At 44.2% G+C, this 22,927-nt stretch overlaps 1 protein-coding gene and 1 pseudogene across 2 annotated transcripts in view; one reads left to right on the top strand and one right to left on the bottom strand.

Moving 5' to 3' along the window:
* Nucleotides 1–22,927, top strand: part of Sertad2 (SERTA domain containing 2) — a 106,848-nt gene that overhangs the window by 18,578 nt on the left and 65,343 nt on the right. The window lies entirely within an intron of this gene.
* LOC110304148 (large ribosomal subunit protein eL15 pseudogene) lies at nt 12,302–12,960 on the bottom strand (annotated as a pseudogene).

Raw genomic sequence — 22,927 nt, 5'->3', positions numbered from 1 at the left:
GACCATGGAACAGTGTGCGGCTGCTGCGGGCTGGCTTGCTTAGTGCGGGAGGGGCGCCGCGCCGGGTGGGGCGGGGCCTGAGTTGCTGTGAAGGGCGTGGCCACGCAGCTAAGAGCAGCCTGGCGCTTTGTGCTGGATCCCACCTTGCACGGGTGGAAGAATCCACATTTGTGCTCACAGGACCAGCAGCCATGATCCATCCCAGCCAGCTTTAGGTTTTTTTCTTTAAGACAAAGGGGGGAAAAACCCAATTCCTAAAGTGTCCCAGTTTATCATTTTATAGTAGTGGACATTTTCAGCTGTGCGTGCAATTGTTATAATTGTAAACAAATAGTTCTGGGCGGAGGCCAAGTTAGATAACTGCAGTCAGGAACCAAATGGTGCTTCCACTGTAATGAGTAAAGCAAATGATCATGCTGTCCGATCCACAGTAGAACACAGAAAATGTTCATTTTAATTCTTAATTAAGATATCATCTTAAGGGGCTGGAGAGATGGCTCAGCGGTTAAGAGCACTGGCTGCTCTTCCAGAGATCCTGAGTTCAGCAGTAGACATGAACCTAAGGCCTGTTAGGCAAGCGTTCTACTGTTGGTCCTCATTCACACTACCCTTGGCCGAAAGAAGGTTTGGTTTTTTTTTTAACATTTATTTTTATTTTATGTGTGTGTTTTGTCTGTGCACCACATACATGCCTGGTACTTACAAAAGCCAGAAGAGGTTGTAGGATCCCCTGGAATTAGAGTTATAAACAGTTGTGAGTTACCCTGTGGTTGTTGGGATCAAAGCATTGAGCCATCTCTTTAGCCTGATTTATTTTTAAGTGCTTGAGAGTGTGTGTGTGTGTGTGTGTGTGTGTGTGTGTGTGGATACCACAGTTAAGTACATGGGCTCTGGTGGTCCCACTCCCTTAGACCAGGGTGCATGCATATCCTTTCTTGTAAAGGGGTCATTTAGTAGAGACCGCACTTCTTGTCCTGGGAGCTAATTTCACTTGAGCTTTCCGCAGGCATCCCTGTGAACCATGAGCAGCCTGCTGTGTTGAGTTTAGATATTGTGGGAGTGGCCCTAGTGCTAAGTGTTCCATCATTTGAAAGCCTCAGAAGACACATAGGAGGCAGCCCATTTTGCTAAGTGTGGTGGTCTAATTCTGGCACCGGGGAAGCTGAGGCGGGAAGATCTTGAGTTTGAGGTTAGTTTGGGTCACCTAGTGAGTTTTAGGCTAGCACCTCCTGGAATTGACTCTGCAGCAGAGCCTAGCCTTGAACCTCTGACCTTTCCTCTACCTCCTGGGCACTATGATTCCAGGTGAGTGCTGCCATTCCCAGCTTTCAATATTTTAAGTGAGAAAAATCACACTTCAGATCCTAGCCTTTAACTCCTGGGAATACGTTTTAAAGAAGTAACGTCAGGTGAGCAGTGAGTTCTGGAGCCTCTCTAGGTGCGCTGCTCATGGTTTGGGTGGTCTCCAAGGCGCACCAGCTTGATAGAGTATGAGGAAACCTGTGTTTCTTGGTAGATTCTTCCAGAGTGGAGGCAACAATATTGTGTAAAAGGTCAGTGCACTCACTATACTGCAGGACATGTTCTATCTGAACATGAAAAGCCTCATCCAAGCATCCAATAGGACATATGGAGGATACTGGGTATATGCTTAGAGGAAGAGGACTTCTCTTTAGTCTAGAAACCAGTGCTCCGTTGCCTGGCCTGGTGTAGAGTATGCTCAACTGTGCAAACACCTCAGCAGCGTCCAGGTATTGTCCAGGGACCCTGCCCTCACCCAGGTCTGCAGGATTGAGGAACTGGACAGAGTGTTTTAGGGTTTACTTAAAACATAAAACCTCAGCTATTCTTTGACAGTGGTCTCCCTATTTATTACTCTTTGGCTGCCCTGTATCGTGTGATTCTAGTCAGTGTAGAGATAGAAAAAGACTGTTATAAGTGGCAGACATATACTTGAACTGTGCTGAAGAAACTTTAAAGTTCCTGCCTTCACTTACCAAAGTTACCCTCAGATGTCTTTTATTTCATTTTATTAGTGAAGGCCAAAACAGAATTTGGTTAGGGTTTCTGTTGCCGTGAAGAGACACTGTGACCAAGGAACCTCATAAATGACAACATCTAATTGGGGCTGGCTTACAGTTTCAGAGGGTCAGCCCATTGTCATCATGGTGGAAAGCATGGCAGCAGGCAGGCAGGCTGTGTAAGAAGGGGCTGAGAGTTCTACATCTGGATTGGCAGGCAGCAGAAGGAAGAACAAGACACACTGGCCAGACTAGAGCTTTTAAGACCTCAAAGCCCACCCACAGTGACACACTTCCTCTAACAAGGCCACACCTACTCCAACAAGTCCATACCGCCTAATAGTGCCACTCCCTGTGGACCTATGGGCACCATTTTATTCAAACTACCACACATTTCAATACCATATTTTTTAAAGATTTATTTTTAATTTTATATGTATGGGTGTTTTGCCTACATATATGGGCACCACAAGCATGCAGTGCCAGCAGAGACCAGAAGAGAGTGTGAGATCCCATAGAACAGTTATAGACGATTGTGAGGTACCAAGTGCGGTACTGAGAATCAGACTTCCATCCTATACAAGAGTAGAGTGAATAGGAATGGTCCCATAGGCTCATATTCTTAAATGCTCAGTCACCAGGGATGAGAACTGTTTGAAAGGATTAGAAGGATTAGTAGGTATGGCCTTGTTGGAGGAAGTGTGGCACTGGAGGTGAGCTTTGAGGTCTCAGAAAGCCCATGTGAGGCCTAGTCTCTGTCTGTCTACCAATCAGGATGTAGCTCTGAGCTACTGTTTGCCTGTGTTCTGCCATGCTCACCACCATCATGGTGGTGATGGTGAGGATGGGGGTGATGATGAACTAACCCTCTTAAAACTGTAAGCAATTAGTATACGAGTTGCCTTGGTTAAGGTGTCTCTTCACAGCATTAGGACAGTTACTAAAACAGTGGGAAATAACATAGCCACCTCAGTACAGCCGATATTTCCTGAACTTCATCTTTGCCTCTTTCCGCATGTTCGTTTCATTCCTTATGGCAGACCGTTTCCTTCTGTGCCTGGAAACATGGCCACCAGCAGTCTGCTCTGTAGTTCTGTCACTCAGATGTCCTGTGCACCGACTTAAACAATGATGGGCAAGGAACTTGAGAGCAACATGGGCAAATGCCCATTCCTTGTAAGTCATTCATCAAGGCCTAGGGCAGTGGTTCTCAGTCTGTGGGTCGTGACCCCGTGGAGAGTGGCAGATCAGATATCGTGCATCTCAGATACTTACATTATGATTCATAACAGTAGCATTGCAGTTATGAAGTCACCACACATGAGCTGTATTAAAGGGTCTCAGCAGTAGGAAGGCTACGGAGATGTGAGAGTTTTGCCAAACCATGGCAATATGTGCTTGCAACCATATGGCTATTAAGTGAGAGAGGCGTTTCCGTAGATAAGCGGTTTCTGGGAGGGAATCTCCCTACATATATATTAAAACAACTTGGTAAGTTTTAGTGCCTTTCAGATGTCTAAACAGAGACTTGTAGTAAATAGTGTATTTTGCATTGGGGCAAGTTTGGCTGAAAAGAAAAAAAACCTGTGAATCATTACTCACTCAATGTGTTCTAGGCTTTGTGGTCTTCATTGAGAGTCTTCCATGGTGGTCATTAAAAGTAGTTTTAATTGAAACCTACCCTTCTGATCACAACTCATTTATGGATAATGGTCTGTAATTTGAAAAAGCCTGTGCTAGGCATTACGGGTAGAAACTAAGCTCATGTCAACTGGTATTTTGTTGTGGGCATTTCTGAGGTGAAGAGATGACTGTTCTGAAGAGCTGCTCTCTTGTCAGAGAGTGATGCGTGACACAGTTGTCCTTGCGAGTTTCTGTAGTGGATGTGATTGATAGCATCTTTCCTACTGAGGAAATTACCCTCTAACTCCTTTTTTTTTTAAGATTTCATTTTTATGTTTTGGGTATTTTGTCTGCATGTATATGTTCTGAGCGCCCTTAGAGGAGGCCAAAAGAGGGCATCGAATTTTCTAGAACTGGAGTCACAGACACTTGTGAGTCACCATGTGGGTGTTGGGAACCAAATTCCAGTCCTGTATAAGAGCAGCAAGTGTTCTTTCCATCCCCTCTGCCCAAAACAAGTGTCCTGCTTCCAGCCTCCCCTCCCCACTTATTAAGAATCAGAGGTGCCATACACCTCCCCCAACCCCTAGCCTGCTCTCTGTTCCTGCACAGCTTTCTTGAAATGGCAGCAAGAATGATAGGCAGCCTGTCTGACCACAGCTGTGCTGTGAGAAGAGGCTGGGTCTCTAGCTTATCTTCTGTGGAAGCATTTGGATCCATAACCTTCCTTCCATCTTTTTTAGCTGCACTGACAGACTGAAATGCAAGCTTGGCAGTCATGACTGTAGGAACAGAGGATGCAGGGACGGGGAGAAGGAGGGGGAGCGGGAGGAGGAAGAGGAAGGAAAAGAGGAGGAAGAGGGGGAAGAGGAAGGGAAGGAGGAGGGTGCAGAAGGGCGGGTAGTCTCTTGCTGCTCACAGTCGGAGCCTGTGGATCTAGCTGAAGTGTTTAGACTGTCTCAGTAATGCAGTTAGGAGGAGGGAAAGGTTTCCTGGGCAAACATAGTAAGTATTGATCAGAACAGGAAAGATTGATAATGTGACCAGTATTGATTAATTTTTATTCATTGAAAAACAGATTGGGGGAAGTATTTAGTACCCATATAATAAGCAGCTTGCAATTCAAAATATCTAAAGAACTACAGATGGGCGTGTCCTCACCATGTGTGGAGAAAGGTTGGCTGGCATACTCTTCTGGGTTGATCCTTACGCTTCAGTTTCTCTTGCCCTCTGATCTCATTTTACACTTAAAATATATTACTGTGGACCTCAAAGAACTCAAACGTGAATTATATCTGCTACCTACCATTTTAATAAATAAAAAAGGTAAATATTTTTTCATTAAAAAATTGTGAGTCTAGGGATGTAACATACAGAAAGGCTTGCCCAGCATGGGTTCAGTGCCTGTTAAGGAAAAACGAACTAAAATACCATCACCAAGAAAATAAGACGTTGATGTTTTAAGACGTTTTGTCTTGTTTGGTATACTTAAGCTCCAGCCAGGGACTTTGAGCATATTAGGTGTGTACTCTACCACAGAGCCACATCCAAATGACATGTTTTTTTTTTTTTTTGTAGTTTTGTTTTTTACAAGAAATAACTAAGCTTTACCAAGACAGAAATATTAATGGATAGTCAATCAACACCCCCCCCCCCACACACACACTCCGCTGCCTCATGATAGAATCTTACTATGTAGCCTTGGCTAGCCTGGAACTCACAGAGATTCACCCGCCTTTGCCTCTGAGTGCTGTAATTAAGTGTGTGCCACCCACCATTGCTGTGAGAATCAATGTCGTTTTACTATGGCAAATCTGTTTAATGTCTCCTTCATAGAGGACAGCTAGATAATCATACCCGCTTTTCTATTCAGGCAGTTCTCTGGGTTGAAGAACAAGATGAAAATGTGGATTCACACAGATATGTAGTTGGGAAAAGGAGGAGGAGTATTTAAATAACCTTTTCAGATAATTATGGATGTTCTTTTGTACTCAATTAAAACTTGAAAGGTTGGTGCAGCATAAGACCTGAAACGAGGTCCCTGACTCTTAATTATTTATTATATTAGGTGTGGCTTCTCTTGAATATTGAATGGGGTTTTACTTATGAATGACTAGGGAATATCATCCATTGATTATTTGGAAAATACTGATTTAGTAAGTTATGCAGAGTTTCCCACAGCTGACATTTTTCATTGCACAGCATTAAAAAAATCACATTGTTAACTTCTCCACTGAGGTGTCATGCTCAGGGTGGCAAATACAAATTGTCCCAAATTCTCATTTACACTTGTAGGCCTGAATTGTATTGCTGCCACTCAAACTATCTGCCTTCCTTCCAAGTGTGACTAACCACTGTGTGTATGACTGCTGTGCTGGTGAGCAGAGGTGACCCATGCCTGATGAAGACCTTGTGCTCAGAGCTGACCGGGGCAGGGCACTTTTCAGGCCTGTGGACCTGTGTGACTCCAGTGCTTGCTGTGTGTGCTCCTGTTTACCGTACAGAACAGTTAGGGTTTGTGCTTGGAGGGAGGACTAATACAATAATACTTGTCCTTACCTGGACATTTGACAGTCACTGACATGGACATACAGGTTGTACTTTGGTGGTTCTTCGGCCTTTGCTTGTGTGAGGCTCCAGCCCTTTTACCTACTCAAAGTTCTAACTTTGAAAGAGTAATACATCAGAATTGTGATCACAGTCTTGACTGTGTACCCCCTGAAAGAGTCTAGGCAGCTTAGAAATGGTCAGTGTAGTCGGTCTTTGTGTTTTCTTCTTTATTATATAGCACAGGCTGACCTTGAACTCATGACAGTCTTCCTGCCTCAGCTTCCAAAGTGCTAGTATTACAGATATAAGGCTCCACACTCAGTTTTGTTTTGTTTTAATATGAAAAATTGCTTTTGTTAGAGATTGGGGAAACTGGCTTCATGGGGAAAATGTAATCTTGAGGACCCAAGTTCAAATCCCTAGCATCTGCATAAAAAGCCAGGCATGGCAGGGCATATTTGAAGTATTTGAAATTCTAGCCCCAGGAAGGCAGAGACAGGAGGACCCCTGGACTTACCATCTAGCCAGTCTAGCCAAGTTGAGTTCCAGATTTAGTGGGAGACACTGACTCCCATAAAAACACAAGGTGGCGAGTGCACACCTGACACTGGCTCTGGCTTCCACAGGTCTCATGCTCGAACAGAAAAACCATGGATAAGTAACATTTGAGGCTAGTACAGGCCCTATATTTCACAACCAGCATCCAGATTACTTTCAGTGAGTACTTTCTCTATCGACTCTAGCCATGATGTCACTTGTAAGCACACAGTCTTAGTCAGAGTGTTTCACAAATTAAATATAACAGAAATCTAGATGACTCTACTAACTGTGTGTTTCCATAGGGCAGTCTCTAATTATAAGCAGCCCCTCTTTGCAAATGGCATGGCTCTTGCCCCAGTTTCCCCTTCCAGCCAGGCCCTGGGCTGCAGCTGCGGAAGCCATTGTGGCTCTCACAGGGAATCAGAGTGAGTGTGGAGGAAGGGAAACAGCTTTGGTGAACCAGTTACTGGGGGGACTCAGGAGAGGACTGTGTTCTAACACAGTGCAGTCCTGCCCTCTTGTTCAGGACCCTTGCCACATGCTAACTGACATGCATAACTGAACTGAATGACAAGTTTGGAGCTACAAAGCTTTGCTTTTTTGTTGTTGTTGGGTTTTGTTTTTTAATTTTGAGGCAAGGCCCTGCTGTGCTGCCCAGGTTGGCCTCTAACTCCAAGCAAGTCCTTCTGCCTCAGCTTTCTAGGTGCTGAAATTATAATCATAAACACTACAGTGTGCAGCCTAACACAAGACTTTAACTCACAGCAAAGAGGTTAAATCATAGATCATGAGACAGAATTTGGGGATATACCACTTTCTAGCCCTGTGACCTTCAGACAGGTTGCTTCAACTTCCAAATTAAGTCTTGTTTACATTCTACAAATAGGAGTTTTTGTACCTACCTCTCAGAGTTACCATTCAGCTCATATCATCCTATAACAAGGATGCAGTGAACTTTCACTATATAGATGATAACTCTTAGGATATTGCAACCCTAGAGGAAGTGTATTACTGATGTCTGCAGTGTGGATCCTTCTTACACAGTGGCTTGTTTCCAGCATCCCGTTGCATCTGCTCCCAGGAGCACCTGGCCCGGAGAAGGCCACAGGAAAGAGTAGCATGTAGATGCTGGGGGAAGGGTGTGCTGAGGTGGGGAGCTCAGGAGATCTATAGATTATCTATCTGTAGAGTGTCATACAGAGCTGGGAAATGTTATAATGAGGGGGGTAAGTAGATGTGTTGCCTGCAATGAGCCCTGTGCTCATTGTTGCTAGGACCAGAAGAACTATTTGTGAGCACTGTATGTGCACATTGAATGCACATTTAATAATCAACCAGAGAAATTAAGCTTAAAACAAATTCCTGTTTGGGCCCTTCTAATCTGTCAGTTGGAACCATTTTCTCCTCCTAGTCATCGTCCTCTTCCTCCTCCATAGGGCTCCACATAGCAGACAAGCCTTGAACTCAGTGTGTAGCCAAACAGGCCTTAAACTTGATCCTCCTGCCTCTGTTTCTCCAGTGAATTTCTATTGGTAAGGTCCAGCAGCAGTGGTATTATTGAACAGTCAGGGCTGGGAACCTTCTGAAATATGTGTGGGCTGGAGCAGCTTATTGTGAAGGTCAGCAGAGACCTTGCCTGCTCCGACTTCTGCACAAATAGAACTCCACCCCCACCCCAACACCTCATGTGTGTGGTCTGCCTTCCCAATATCTTCGAGGAATGCAGGAGAGATGCTAGTGTTAAAGCTTTTAAAGGAAAGATATTTAATCACAAGTGGCTATAAGATGTCCAAGGTACCAAGCAGGCCAACTAGACATTTTATAGAATGCCAGTGCAGGACATGTAGTTAGTGCCAGCAGGGAAGTCCTTTGGAAGCACATACCTGTTGAACTGGATTTTCTTAGACTTAGTGTAGTATACCTATAATTTCAGCACTGGAAAGCTCAAGGTCAGCCTGGGCTACATAATAAGATTTTGTCTTGAAACACTAATGCAAAACAGAGGGCCCAGCAATGGTATATATGCCCTTAATGTCTGCATTCTGGAGGCAGAGAGACAAGTGAACCTCCATGGGTTCAAGGACAGCTTGGTCTGCATAGTGAGTTCAAGGCTAGCTGGGACTACATAGTGAGACCCTGTCTCAGATAGCATCTAAGGCTATAGAAAGGAGAAGGGAGAGGCATATCAGAGAGGCAGGAATGTGGTAGAGAAAGCCACCACCACGATGGATCACTTCAAGGAGATAAAAGTAATTGGTTCTAGGTAGTGTTGAGTAGAGAGATTCTAAATTTAAAGGGGGTTAAACAAAACAAGTGGACCAGGTAAAGGGAGCCTTGAGGCTTATGCTAAGGAATTTGACAAGTTGGTGCAGATGAAGAAGAGGATGATAATGAGTGGAGTCAGAGGAGGTGTCTTTCTGCAGAAGACTGGTAGCAGGCTTCTATGTACATACTTTTCCTAAAGGAAAGAGGATATGTGAAAGTTGAGTGGGATGGAGTGTGGGAACCACGACTCGTGTGAACCTCAGGCAGTGGCTGTGTAGGAGGCGTAGGGGGTGTGGTGGGCTGTGCACAGTGGCAGTGAAGGTGAGATGGGGTGGTGAGCCTCGGACAGTGGCAGTTGAGGTGGTGTGTGGATCGCTGGATGAGAATAGGGTCATAGGGCTCTTCTTACCCTATTACTCTCTTGCCTTTCTCTTGCCCCCTTACTCCCAATTTCCTTCCCACTTTCCTCTCCACGTGGCCATGGCCGGGGCCCCCATTTCTCTACTCTCTCCTTCTCTCTGCTTTTCTCTGCCTCTGCTATCCTCTTAACTCCCCTCCCCATGCCCTGAATAAACTCTATACTATTAAAGAGAGAGAGACAGAGACAGAGACAGAGACAGAGACAGAGAGACAGAGAGAATAGGGTCATAGGACAGAAAGCTCATTATTCCATTCTACCTATTCTCACAATGTCACCACGTTACTGTGCAAGATTTATGCTGGCCAGATTATATCACCATTTGGAGTGTGTGTGGGGGAGGGCAAAAAAAAGCCAGTTAAGGTTAGATGTTGCCATTGCAGTCCGCTTGTAACTCCTGATTCTTCTCAGTCTGCATTCTTCTTTAAATCTCATCTTCCCGTTGTCAGTTCTTTTTGTGATTGTCCAGATGAAAGGAACCCTTTGGGAGAGTCTGAACAGTTCCATGTAGGAGCACAGAGCATGCTTTATGTGTAAGTAGGAAGAATTTTTGTCATGAGTCTATGCATGCAGTGGCCAGACCGGCATCTCTAGACAGGCAAGAAAGAGTGTGGGTGTGCGTTGCCTGGCTGGCCCCAGTCCCAGCTGTGGGAAGGCATAGTGATTTATGTGACTCTCATTCAGTGGAAGGCTAAGGATGGGAAGAGCCAGTAGTGATGCCCTGTACGTGACATCAATTAGACAGAACCGGACAGTAGAGGCTGTGATGGGTGAGGTCAGGGTGGGAAGGTGGCTTTCCCTGGGAGATTGAAAGTCAGTGCAATGACAATGAGAGACATGAGGGCACTGAAGAAGTCGCCCAGCCTCAGCCCCTAACCACTGACCCTTTGCCTTCTTTCATTCAGGTATGTTTTTATGTAGATACACACTCATATGTGTATATAACATACCCAATATGATGTTCTATCCCAGAATGTGCACTTGAAATTATAATAATCATCTTATTGTATTTCAAGATCATTTCTACAATAAAAGTTAATGTTATGAATACTTCTACTGTGCTTATAACTCAATCAATCAAGCCATCCCTAACCTTAGGTATTATTTCTTATTTTTAGATGCTAGACATGACCATATATGTCTTCTACATATGCCTTCTGGCTTTTATTCAGTTATTTCTCTAGAATAGATTCATACACGTGGATTTAGTGAGTCAAAGGGTATAATATCCTTATGTTGTTTGTCACAGGCCTTTTTTTTTTCCTGAAAATGCTTTATCTGCTCAACACTTAATGGCTACCCACTTAGAAACTATGAAGTTTTCTTATTTTTCTAAAATTTTGGTGTTATTTTTAAAATCTTAATTGACAAAGTACGATTGCCTGGATTCAGCTTCTTTTTCTCGTGACTGGGAATTGAACCTGGGGCCTCTACTGCTGAGCTATAGCCCTAGTCCTTAAATTTAACATCTTAAAAATGTATCTACATTCATAATTTAAACCAAAAATCAGTTCACTAATTTGTAACTGTCTACATAAGCTATGACCTTTATGATGTTTATAAAACCATATATATTTTCCTCTTTGTTCTTCGGCATTTTCAGGTTTAGATCCCTGGTATTGAAGCTCTAGATCTGTGTAAAATTACTAGTTTTCTTTTCTTCGCAATATGTAATATGTTGACTCAGTCATACTTACACGTTTAGCGTGTTTTGGAATTCATAAGTTGGATGTGGTAGCTTACGCTTATAACTGTAACATTGGGAGGTCGAGGCAGAAGAGCTGTCGCAGGGTCAAGGTCAGGCTGGACTACAGAGTGAGACCTTGTTCCTAGGAAGGAAAAAAGCAGGGAAGGATGGACAGAAGGATGGATGGACAGAAGGATGGATGGAAGGGCGGAGCAGCCCAGTGGGGTAGAGTAGTCACAGTGTGGCAGCTTTGTGCTCTAGCACTCCTCTTTCCAGACCATCTCCAAGTTGCTGGATTCTTCAGCCCTGATCTACAGATAGGCATGATAATATGGCTACTTTATTAATAATATAAGATATAGAATGTCAATGCCTTGCTATATAGTACACACATAGTTACAGCAAATGTGTATTTAGTATGTATTGTGTTTAGCTACACAGCCTGTCTGCCCTGTGAACTGTACCACTGATACTATTTCCCAGAGAAAAAAACTAAGACACAGGGAAGTTAAGTGACTTGTCAAGGTCACACAGCTAAAGGATGGGGATCTGGGGCTCAATCTTGAGACTGCAGAGCCCCCTCGTCATTATTGCATTGTATCATGCTGTCCTTGACTGGGTCGTTCCCTCATTATCTGCCTTGTCAGCACTGTCTCATTTAGGGCTGTGGACGACTCTTCGTATTCCTCCAGCAGCCTCACTGCAGTTCTGTGATTTGCCCTCTTAGCTGCCTTCAGGAGCCTTGCCTTCAGAGAAGTTTTTGTGTTTGAGGAGACATGGGACTTGGTAAGGACTCTGGAGGTACGAGACATCTAAGGGGCTCTGATGGGGCGAGGCCAGGCCATGGAAGAGCTGGCCTTTATCCCTGTTTCCCTTACTGTGTGGCTGCGCTGGCAAGAAGCCCCGCCGCTGGTGCTGTGGGCATCATCATGTGAGAGACTGATACTGTTTTCAAGCCTCCTGTATTCTCCAGGCTCCTTCTGTCCTGGCTGCATCATGGGAAAGAGAGAATACCCCTCATCATCTCCTTTTGTCTTACCACACTGGCTTCTCTAGATTTTTACACTCATTTCTGATAGTCCACTTAATATTCTTCAAAGGGAAAAGATTATGTATGCAGACATCCTATGTAACCCATAATTGTAAAATTGAGAGATTTAATCAGAATTTTTCTTCCTGAGTAATCTGAAATCTTATGTTATAGCAATCACTATTTTGGTTTGATATTAACATTTTGAGTGTTGCTTCTTTCTTGTTGTTTCTGGAGAATATTGCGCCTTCTCCAGGCTGCACGGGGGGAACCACCAGTAGTGTGATGGAACTTGTGGCCCTTTCCAAGGCCATGGCTCTTTCAGCCAGCAGATGTCAGCCCACGCATCTCTCTGTTCTTGTGGACTGGTTTGGTGATCCACTGGGTGTCAGGATTTCTTCTGATAGCTTTATGGAATGGATCAATGAGGATAACCTCAAAAAATGTATGTGTAATCTTCACCAACCCAGTAGGAATTCAGGACTCTCAAAGCCCCACAATGGTGCCCAGCTCTCTCCTCAGCAACAGACCGAAGGCTTTGTGCAAATTTCAGCTGTTTAACTCCATGGTGGACAGGCTTGCCGTAAGTTGCACGCTTAGGAACTGGGCGTTTGCGACCACCACAGCAGACAAAAATCCTGTAAATGACATAGCCTTGCTTAGCCTTGTACCCTAGTCTTCAAGCTTTATCAGGCCGGGTGGGGCGGGGAGCCCTGTGCAGCGCAGAGAGCTGGCGGTATTGCCAGCAGTGGACCCTCAGAAGAAAGTTCATCACGTTGGACTGCTTCTTCCTCCATAGCTCCTGGAGGTATTTCAGTACACCCATCTTGGCTCACTGATGGCTGCCGCCAGAGGAAAGGAAGAAGCCTTTCTCTTGAGTGTTGTTTCTTACAACACTTCTTTATTATCACTTCATTATATACTCATTATATATAGTAGTATGAGTGAGAATGTCCCCTGTATGCTCATATGTTTGAATGCTTGGTCACCAGTTAGTAGGACTGTTTGGGAAGGATTAGGAGGTGTGGCCTTGTTGGAGGAGGTGTGGCCTTGCTGGAGGAGGTGTGGCCTTGCTGGAGGAGGTGTGGCCTTATTGGAGAAGGTGTGGACTTGTTGGAGGAGGTGTATCACTGGAGTTGGGTTTTGACTTTTCAAAAGCCCATGCTAGGCCCAGAGTCTCTCTATGTCTCTGCCTTTGGATGGGGATGTAAAACTCTCAGCTACTGTTCCAGCACCATGCCTGTCTGCTTCCGTCCCATGATGACGTGGACTAATCCCTTAAAACTGTAAGCAAGTCCCCAGCTAAATTCATTCTTTAATAAGTCATGGTGTCTCTTCACAGATGTGGGACAACAACTAAAACATTACAGGAAGTTAAAAGTGCAGAAGAATTTGTTAAAAAATAAAATTAAATTAAAAACTAGGCTTTATTTTTCTACTTGGTGATAGTTACTTTTAACATTTTGATAAATGTACTTCTTGTGTTTATGTGATAAGCACGTTCACAAAGGTAGACACCAACTATGCATACTGCATCTCAACGTTACTCCATTGTAAGGATTACAAGTATTGTTCTTGACTGCGTTAAAAAGGGATGGAAGGAGAAGGGAAGTAGACATTATGTACTGAGCTGATGGTCACCATTGTCGTTTATTGTAACATAGTCCTTAGGACCTACACAGCCTTTTACCTAAACTCCATTTTGGATTCTGTGTCAGGCAGAAGAATAACTGGAAGAAAAGAAAATCTGGGGTGTGGGGGTTGTGAGGTGGTTTCCTCTGTGATGTCAGGCGCTGGCCTTCACCCTGTCGTTCGAGGACTGCTACTGGAGACAAAGCTGGCTTTGGGCTGTGCATCTCTGCATGTGGTTCTTGATTCTATATGCCTTGCTTTTCCATATGCCTTGCCAAATTGGTTTCCTGACCATGACCTTGTAGTTCAGCATTTCCTCTTTCCTCCACCCTTTTCCTGCCTCACTCTTGATCATTGGGAGGTTTTTTTTTTCCCCCTTCACTTGAATCCCAGGGCACTTATGGGGTAACCGGAGCTGCAGTCGGGAGACCCCACCCTGGTCTCCTGAAATTCTTTTTGGGAAAGTACATTTAAGGGGTCTGGGTTCTGTAACTGTAACATGACACCACCAGGCAGTTTAAACGTCTTTCTGTTTCGCACAGCAGATGTTGGAGGAGGAAACTTTTGTTTTCAATTAATCCTGGCATCAGCTGTGCCCATAAAGATCATTTTCAACTCTTACCTGATACATATCATTTCACTATCTTGTCCAGCCCTGACCTCTCTCCCCTGGCTGGAGGTCTGAATTTCTGTGTACTTTGAAGACATCTTTGAGAAGTGTGATTTGTCATTTTAAGCCCAGACTCTCTTAAATGGACCTCATTGTGCTATGTACAAACCTGCTTTGGCTGCTTGGTTTTGTTTTTTTTTGTTTTTTTGTTTTGTTTTTTTTTCTCTTTCCTGTGGAACCTGATACCTTCTGTCTCCTAGAGTACTAGCTGTTAGCACAGGCAGGACACAGCAGCGTGGTCAAGTGTAGCCCAAGCTCACAGTTGGGTAGTTTCCTGTAGATTAGTAAGGATCACTTTGAAAACTTGATTTTAACAGTCCTAGTCAATTAAAATTTAAATTACCTTAGAAGGGCATCTTAACAATAATCCTATAGGATACATAAATATGAATAACTTTTGCTGAAGGGGTAATATAATATTTTTTAAATAGGCCCCTGTACACACAATAAATAGTCTATAGATTAATGCAAGTTCAGTAAAAGTAGCAGTGGAACTCTTTAAAAAGGTGTGTGAGTGTGTGTGTGTGTGTGTGTGTGTGTGTGTGTGTGTAATGTGTAGGTATAAGTGTGACATAGCACTGATATGGTGGACAGAGGACAACTGTGAAGTCAGTGTCTTCCAGTGTGGGTTTCTTGGCTTGGGAAGCGAGGTCAATGAGAAGGAGAGTGTATTCTGCCTTGGATCCATTGAACTTAAAATATCAATAATGTCTCAAAGGAGACGTAGAGTCAGTCAGGCATTAGGATTTGTAATTCTCAATGTCATTAAAGATCTAGGTGGAGATACACCTACAAGCCATCAGCACCAAGTCCACAGTTGATGTTTTGGGAGTTAAACAGGAAGAGTATTTTAAGAGTCTTTTAGGTGACACAGTACAGAAGTCAGCCCAAGGAACATCTGAGGGAGTAAAGCCTCCAAGAGGCTGAGAAGCAGAAAACCTTATTGTGGTCAATTTAAGAATTTTAGCTAGATATAGTAAGCTCAGCATTGGAAGACTGGGACCAATCTGGGCAACATAGAGATAACTTGTTTCAAAAGCAAGCACCATCCTACCACCCCAGTGACCCCTGCCCCCCAAAAGCCAAGACTAACGAAACACCCAAGCAAACCCCTCTCTCATGAAAGAGGTGAAGGAAACAGGCCCTGGGCTTCATGAAGGATAAAGCAGGAGCCTTAGCTGGGTGTCTTAGTCAGGGTTTCTATTCCTGCACAAACATGATGACCAAGAAGCAAGTTGGGGAGGAAAGGGTTTATTCAGCTTACTCTTCCACATTGCTGTTCATCACCAAAGGAAGTCAGGACTAGAACTCAAGCAGGTCAGGAAGCAGGAGCTGAGCAGAGGCCATGGAGGGATGTTCTTTACTGGCTTGCATCCACTGGCTTGCTCAGCCTACTCTCTTATAGAACCCAAGACTACCAGCACAGAGATGGTCCCACCCACAAGGGGACTTTCCCCTTGATCACTAATTGAGAAAATGCCTTACAGTTAGATCTCATAGAGGCATCTCCTCAACTGAAGATCCTTTCTCTGTGATAACTCCAGCTGTGTCAAGTTGACACAAAACTAGCCAGTACACTGGGCAAGGTTGTGGAGGAAGTGAATGTGTGGGTTTCTTGGTCAGGTTGGAAGTTAAGAGAGTGTGATGGTTTCTATTTTCTTTGTTGATTCAGAAAAAAAGAAATTAAAAGTATTTCAGGGGTGGGCAAGGGAAGGAGGGTTGTTTGGACATGCGTGCCACAACAAACCGTGGCTGGCGTTTAGACAGGGTTTTGTGGCCCTGGTTTCCCTGCCACTTTATGTGCTCCTTTAGAGGTCCAACTGTCAGGCTCCTGTGGCAGCTGCTTTATTTGGTAAGTTAGCTTGCTTGCCCCAAAAGAAAGGATTTCTGTTGTAAATGAGGGACAGAGCCTGTGGAAGGTGGAAGACTTTGAAATAGCTAGAGTGAAAAGGAGCAAGTGTACTGTCCTAGCAGCGTTTGTAGACATAGTGGGATTTGAACTCCAGAGAGCAGCGTTGATGTGGGGCAAAGGTCTGAAGCTGAGGTGTGAGCTCAGGAGTAGGTGGAGATTGAGGGTTGCCAGAACCCTCAGATTAGCTGCGCAGGAGATGATGAACAACTGGCAGCATCAGGACGGCCGAGGGAGGTGATTGAAGAGAAATACCCAGTAAGGATGAGGTCGCGGCCACCTAGAGGTTCCTAGGAGAGGGATGAGTTTCTAAGTAAGCTGATGTTGATGACCCTGGCTGTGCATCGGAGCCACCTGAAGCACATGCCACACGCCCCGTATCAGAGCCACACGCCCCTTCAACAGCTGTGCTTCTGGAGCCTGAGAACGGGGCCCAGCTGCAGTGGTCCCTCGTACTTTGAGCTTCAGCTTTGTAGCAATGGAGGAGGAGGGGCAGACTCAGACTGGAGAGCTGTTTGGGAGAGTATAGTTTCAGTAAATCAGTAGAACTGGCTTATTTCAGTTTGTTAGCAGGAAAGATTGGGTACAGACAGGGTCTTGTGAAAGTAAAAGTCAATGGGGACAGTTGGTGCTGGGTGCTCTCCAGTGTCCTCGCAGAGTGACTGTTACTGTCAGCTATAGCTTCTGTATAGGTCTTTGAAATGTCATAGGAGACATGAGAAAATGAACTAATGCCATAAGGAATGTCAGAGACTACACAGCCCCAGGATGGCCTCCATGGCCAGGAGTTGCATTGTGTAATTATCTGGTTCTACTGCTCTGTTATTGAAGTAACATACAGTGCTCACGCATGCAGTGGGGTGATACCTAAAGCAGTTATACAGGTTTTCACGTTATTGTATGAGGCAAGAATTGCATTTGGTCAAAATTACTCTTAAAATCTCTTAGGGAGGCGAGTGGTAGGGACTCACATCATCTTGGCAGCAGCAAGGTGAAACAGTTGGTTTTTGTACAGTCACATCAGTGGGGAAAATGTGACTCCACACTTAAAAGCTTTACTCAGCTTAATTAAATATTGTCAATAAGGACAAATACTCCAGGCACTAAGGAAGAGCGCTGGGTACTGGAGTTAGTTTCCTCTTGATGTTCTACCTAAATGGTCATTTCCAGCTGGCTTTTGTAATGTGAGTATATATATATATAATTGAATTTGGGAATTAAAACCGTGATAGTGCAATCACCCATTGTATTTGTATTTCTGGTATGTTGGGTGTGTGGTGTGTATGTATGTGTGTATGTTTGTGCATGCACACACATGTGATATATATAGTGTGTATATTTTAACACACCTGTCATGTTGCCCAGGTTAGCGTCTACCTTGCCGTATACCCAAAGATAATTTTGAATTTCTGTTCTTTCTGCCTCTGCCTCCTGAGTACTGGGATTATAGACATGTGTCATTACATCTGGAGTTGTGTTTGTATTTTTTGTTTGCACAAACTTATTATTTGAAGTGTAGTAGTTAAGAGCCCAGGTTTTGAAACATGATAGAGCATACCTCTAACTTGAACATTTGTCAGGCAGAGGCAGGAGCATGCACCAAGTTTAAGTCCAGCCTAGGGTTTGCACATCAGCTGGGCTGCTGTCACTGTTAATTTTGATGATCAGTTTGATTGTATTGAGAAACGCTTAGCACCTTAGTGAGGCATGCTCTGAATGTGTTTGGAGAGCTTTCCAAAAAGGACTGACAGAGATCTGTCCTGATTGTGGGTGGGTGGGTGGGTGGCACTCTCCCGTGGGCTGGGGTCCTGTACTGAATGAAAAGAGAATGAGTCTCTCTCCATAATGTTGTCATCTGGCCCATCCTCTCCCACCATGCCTTCACTCTTAAACCAAGAGCCACACTAAGTCCTTTCTCTCTTGTCACAGCAATGAGAAATAACTAATACAGCTGCATACTAGACCTTCAGACTAAACAAGACACTGTGGGGCCAGCATGAGCGCCGCTCTGTTGGTTCGTGTTGTGCACTGTCTGTTCCTCTGTTTGCCCATCTTATAAGTCAGCATGAAGATAATGCGCACTGCCTCAGCGTACAGCCCTGGACATGGCTGTGGCTGCAGTGATGGCATGTAGAGTTAGACTGCACCAGCAGAGTTTTATTACAGTGGCTTATGGTCTTTCCAGTCAAGCACTGTAGGAAAGGGCTGCTGGCCAAGGTTAGATGCGTGTGCTGAAAGGGAGTGGAGCTGCTGTGACTTTAAAAGGATTGAATGCACCTAAGAGAGGTCGCCCCTAAGACTCAGAACGAACAAACACACTTGTCTGGGTTCAAATCCATCTTCAGACCAAGACCAATGGTAAGGAATTAAAGTGCTGGATCCTACCCTGTGGATTGATTGTTTCAACCCCAAAGGATGGTGTGCTGTGTGTTAGAGGTTCATGAACGAGACTTCCTAGTCTTAGGTGTGGGCCCAGCCGGAGAGGGTTAGTTATAAGTGTGTCCCTGTTGTTGTAAAGAAAAAGCAGTTGCTTCTGATAGAGGTGGGGACATGTTTACTATAAGCTCTTCCTCTTTATCAGATGTGCGGAGGTGAGTTGCAATCTAAAGAGATGCCGTGGTGCCGTGAGCAAACACTAAAACCAAGGCAGACTGCACATGTCCCTGATGCTCAGAAGGCGGGAAGGGAGGAGGCAGCAGCCCCCAGAGCCTTGCCTGCTAGCAAGCTTCTTGCCTCAGAGTTTCTCAGCTGCCTTAGCTTGCTGTGCACAGTTCAGAAGAGCAAGATAAAGCCGGCTACTTCTAGGCCTATCCTCTAAAGGGAAAAGGAGACTTTATGTTATCTTGGCATTTGGAAACAGGCTCTGCCGGGCAGCCCAGGCTGTATTTAAATCATGGTCCGCTTGGTTCTGTACAAGAATTGCAAAGGTTTAAAGTGTGGGTTTCTGCTTCTTGTTGGTAGATGTAAAAGTTTTTATGTCTTCACTATCATGTGAATAATTAAACTTGTTTTGTTTTAGCCAACTCCATATTAAATTTTACTCCTTACGATGCCAGGGCCTAGCAAACACAGGAGTGGATGTTCACAGTCAGCTATTGGATGTATCACAGGGCTCCCAATGGAGAAGCTAGAGAAAGTACCCAAGGAGCTAAAGGGATCTGCAACCCTATTGTTGGAACAACATGATGTACTAACCAGAACCCCGGAGCTCTTGTCTCTAACTGCATATGTATGGAAAGATGGCCTAGTCGGCCATCAATGGAAAGAGAGGCCCATTGGACTTGCAAACTTTATATGCCCCAATATAGGGGAATGCCAGGGCCAAAAGAATGGGAATGGGTGGGTAGGGAAGTGGGGGGCGCTATGGGGGACTTTTGGGATAGCATTGGAAATGTAATTGAGGAAAATATGTAATAAAAATATTAAAAATTAAAAAAAATAAGTAAATAAAATTTAATTTAAAAAAATTTTACTCCTTTGGAAAGTACACTAATATCTAATATTCTCTCTCTCTCTCTCTCTCTCTCTCTCTCTCTCTCTCTCGTGTGTGTGTGTGTGTGTGTGTGTGTATTTTGTTATTCACATTCTTACAAAGATAATACATGTTTGCACAAGAAAGTCAAGCCATTAAAGTGTATCCCTACAGACTGCTCATGGAGAACCTACAAGCAAAATGCTGATTTAAACAACAAACCTAACCAACTTCTAAACTCCTTTCTCCCCTAGGACATACACATAAATAAAGATCGGACTGAGCTTGTCAGTGCTGTCAGTCTGTCGACACTGCTCCTGGTTTTGCTAACTCTTCCTGTCATCAGGGTCTTTTCCTGGTGCCGAAAACCATCGTTTTCCATTGCAGAATGGTTTTCTACCATTGACTGTATTTTATTCAGCCATATTGGCAGGCATTTGAGCTGTTTTTCTTTCATTCGTTGTAAGCAACAGTTCTGGAAACAGCACACACACTTGTCTTTGCATGTGTTTCCAGTTTTTTCCACAGGATACATTTGTAGGTGTGGGCTTCATAACTCTAGCAAAATGTATGTTAAAATATTTTATAATGTAAGTTTGCTCCAGGAACTGTCCTGGTACATACTTCTATTAACAATGCATGAGATGGTCTGCTCTGTCTCAGCTATTCAGTATCACCTTTCCTGATTTGACTAATTCATTATTTTAGTAACTTTCTGAATCCTCTGTGCTGGATGTTGGAGGCTCAATGACAAACAATTCAGATATTCTTCCTTCTTTCCTTCCTTCCTCCCTCCCTCCCCTCCCTCCCCTCCCTTCCCTCCCTCCCTTCCCTTCCCTCCCTTTCTTCCTTCCTTCCTTCTTTCCTTCCTTCCTCCCTCTCTCCCTCCCTCCCTCCCTCCCCTCCCTTCCCTTCCCTTCCCTCCCTCCCTTCCTCCCTTCCTTCCTTCCTTCCTTCCATTTGTTTTTACCTTGCCAGGATTTATTTTGAAACGTTACAATCATTCTGCATTTGCGTGGTTGCTGTTAAATCTTGTCAGATGAGAGAGCTCAGCAGGTAAAGATGCTGACAACCTAAGTTCAGCCTCTAGGACCCAAAGATGGAAGAGAGAACCAAGACTTGTGAGACTCGTCCTCATCCCTCCACACGCCATGGCATGTACACCCTGCCCCCAACACACAAAACAAAAGAGGGACCGTTCAGAAGTTAAACATAGTAGCTGTTGTTGTAGAGGGTCTAGGTTCAGTTCCCAGTGTGCACATGGCAGCATACAAAGGTCTCCAGTTCCAGGAATTCAGTGCCCTCTTCTGGTCTCCAAGAACACTAGGCCCATGTGCACAGACATACATACAGACAAAATCCTCAGATACATAAAGTAAAATAAATTTAAAAAAATCTTTTGCTGGGCGTGATGGCGCACGCCTTTAATCCCAGCACTTGGGAGGCAGAGGCAAGCGGATTTCTGAGTTCGAGGCCAGCCTGGTCTACAAAGTGAGTTCCAGGACAGCCAGGGCTATACAGAGAAATCTTGTCTGGAAAAACAAACAAACAAACAAAAAATCTTTTAAAGCTTCATTTATTTTTCATTAATGACAGTATCTTTTATGTATTTATTGACTAGTAACCTTACAAATTACTTATTCATCATTGTTATTCCTCTTTATTGGTTGTTTACATAGTCATGTCTGTCTTTCTCTGCCTTAAGAGTTTGTGTCCCTTGGACTAACCAGGTATCTTGGTTGCAAAACTAGAAACTGACAGTGGACTACTCAAGTCAGATGGGGGTCGGCTCTCCAGCACTGTTGCTAAGAAGGCTGGAAGTGAAGAATCCAGAGAGTTGTGGGCCTGTGCCAGAGGAGGACTAAAACAGGGATGGGCCTCGAATCTGCTGCTACTCAAATAGTAGTTGAGGTCAATGTGTAGCCTCACTTTTCCTCAGTGTGTTACCCTGTAGTACCTTCCCGCTGTGGTAGCAAACCCTCCAGAACCAATATTTCATTCTCTTAATATTCCATGTAGAAAGATGATACATCCCAGCTAATGGGTGCATACACGCACACCTTGATGTTGAGTCTCTTGACCTATTTTGGGGGCATGTAAGCATCTGTGACCCAGTCATTATATATGGCAAGGGCATGAAATGCTTTGATTGGTCAGGCCAGGGTCATGTGGCTATCCTCAGTGTTGAGAATGGAATCAACTGGATTAAATAGAAGGGTAGGGCTTTCACAGTAGAGAGCTCTTCCTGGAGAAATGGATCAGGGGCCGCTAGAGCGGTTGGGTGTTCTCTGTGGTGTGCTTTGATGTTTGCAGTATTGATCCTGTACTCCACTGTGCACAGTGCTACTTTATAACCATGATTGATTCAGAAAATTAAAATGTATCCATTAAATCTGTCTTTTTCTTACTAGACATCAGTCACTAGGAGGAAGGATACTAAAATGTCAATAAAGCTACAAGAGAGCCCATCTTTAAAAAAATCTATATCAACCAATCAGTCAATAAAATGCCTATAAGCATTGTCTCACTCTCTATGATCAGTTATAATAAATGAGCCAGTTGTAGTGGCCAACATGAGTAGGATATGCTGAAGATGCAACGTCAGAAGGGTCAGGAGTTTGAGGCCAGCCTGGGCGATAATAAATGAAAGGAAGTTGTCTTTTCACTGTGCACCGCGAACATGGACTCTTAATATTCAATTCATAAATGGTTGAGATGTCTATCTTCCTAAAATCCTGTATATGTGGGATATCTGACACAGGCTTGGTTAGAGGTCTAGAGGTACCAGCAAAGCCAAAAGTACACTTTAAAAGAGAAAAACCCCCACCTGAATCATGTGTGTGCTGGAGCTAGTCCTGCAGTCACTGGAAGCCATTCCCCTGTCTGAGCCACCACTCGCTCCACATCTTTTCTCCCTTGAATGTCAGTAATGTCCTGTAACAATCAGAGAAACGCGGAGAAAACAATGTACTGTCATAAAGCAAACCTGGATCTTAATGTGTCTCCCTGTGGGGAAATGCTGCAGCAACTGGCAACTACCAGAGAGTTTAAGGGTGAATATTTACCTAACAATGTAACTATTGTCACAATAGTCTGGAGTCACTGCTAGG

This window comes from Mus caroli, unplaced genomic scaffold, assembly GCF_978045245.1.
Source record: "Mus caroli unplaced genomic scaffold, Mus_caroli_1 scaffold_13, whole genome shotgun sequence".
NCBI lineage: Eukaryota > Metazoa > Chordata > Mammalia > Rodentia > Muridae > Mus > Mus caroli.
Note: the sequence above shows the minus strand (reverse complement) of the source record. Positions and strands in the feature narration are given on the sequence as shown.